This window comes from Coenobita brevimanus, chromosome 58 (genome assembly GCF_032717465.1).
Source record: "Coenobita brevimanus isolate Jiangsu-jjx chromosome 58, ASM3271746v2, whole genome shotgun sequence".
Taxonomy (NCBI): domain Eukaryota; kingdom Metazoa; phylum Arthropoda; class Malacostraca; order Decapoda; family Coenobitidae; genus Coenobita; species Coenobita brevimanus.
This window is the reverse complement of record NC_137011.1, coordinates 3,652,178-3,654,120: the sequence shown is the minus strand read 5'-3', so window position 1 is coordinate 3,654,120 and position 1,943 is coordinate 3,652,178.

Genomic DNA, 1,943 nt, shown 5'->3' with positions numbered 1-1,943 from the left:
ATGATGATGATGGTTATGATGGTGATTGATGATGATGATGATGATGATGATGATGATGATGGTTATGATGGTGATAATGATGATGATGATGTTGAATTGTTGATGAAGACGATGGTGGTGATGATGATGATGATGATGATGATGATGACGGTGATGTTGTCGATGATGATGGTGATGGTGATGATGTTGGTGATGATGGTGTTGATGATGATGGTGATGATGATGATGATGATGATGTTCTTCGCAGTTCTGTATCGTGTTTGTTATGCAGTGCTTTCGTGCGCGGCCTCGCGAGGACAAGATGTGCTTGTGATGAGGATGTTGATTGATGTAGGAACCAGGCAAGTAGATAGATAGATAGATAGATAGATAAATAGATTGTGAGTGAGTGAGAAAGAAACATGGGGACAGATATAGACAGACAGATAGATAAGTAGAGAGAAAGATACAGACAGACAGACAGACAGACAAAAAGACATAAATGATGGTGAAAGAGAGAGAGAGAGAGAGAGAGAGAGAGAGAGAGAGAGAGAGAGAGAGAGAGAGAGAGAGAGAGACTTTATTTTGGCATTAACAAGTTTTTTTTTTTCCATCATCTGACAGTGGCGAGACTCAAAAAAAAAAAAAAAATTTTATCTTCGTCTTGGCGTGGAAAAGTAAGTCGTAATAAGGAGAGAGAGAGAGAGAGAGAGAGAGAAAGTAGATAAACACTTAAAAAGACACATGCACGAACACAAACAAACGTAGTCTCTCTCTCTCTCTCTCTCTCTCTCTCTCATCAGGAATCCGTTCAAAGTAAACAAAATAAAAACACCCAACTTAACACCTCATTAACTAAACCATTAAACGAGAAACGATAATAAACAGTAACTAAGAAGGGGATCGAACTTCCGTCCTTCTAAAATGCAGTCCACATCCCCCACTATTTTCTTTACGGCTTTGACCCTGGACACAAAATTAGGCAAGCCCGTTTCCGAGACTCATTCGTTTAGATGATGCGGAAACAGATTGCGCTTCGTAGTGTCATTGTGTTACCTGAGTTTATTTTCACACTTTTGCAAATGAAGGAAAGTCAAAATATGTCCTGCTTGTTGATAGATAGATAGATAGACAGATAGGTAGATAGATGGACAAAAAGGTAGTTAGGTAGTTAGGTAGGTAGGTAGGTAGACAATTGCATAAATAGCTAGGTAGGTAGGAAGGAAGGCAACTGGATGGATGGGTAGGTAGCTGGGTTTACACACACACACACACACACACACACACACACACACACACATAGACAGACAGGTAAATTACAGAGAGAGAGAGAGAGAGAGAGGTTACTCTTCTACTCACTACTTCCTTCCTGTACTTCCGGCGACAGACAGACAGACATACTACCGCCACAGACTTCATGTGTAGGCGGGTACGGTCATCCTGTCAATTTCCTGTCTACTCTTAGTCATAGTCAAGGCTACTTCCCTGGTCCTCCTCTCTCTCTCTCTCTCTCTCTCTCTCTGTTTCTGAGGCATGTACGCACCAAACAAAGTAAGCTTATGTACTAAAGACTAAAAGAAAAGGTAAGTTGTTTATAAAGGAGAAAGTTCCTGTTATTGTTCTCCCAATGAGTTTGAAAATGTTACTCTCTTCAGTACAGTTATGGTTATTTTATGTGTGTTAACCTCAAACGATTTTAATTAAGAGAAACCTATCATATTGGACGACTTACAAAATATTCTCTATTAATCCATTCAGTATGATGATCTCCTTTTTATTGTCTTTACACTCTGGTGGAGACCATACTGTACTCGCCCAGTTTCTTCTTTTCCAGTCACTTTTTATTTAGATCCAATTTCTTCATTTCTTCACCAATTCGCTTCACACCTTTAATTATTTTTCTTAGATAAATATTCTCTGGCATTTCTATCATTATTTTTTATTTGGGCCTTTGAATGGGTTTT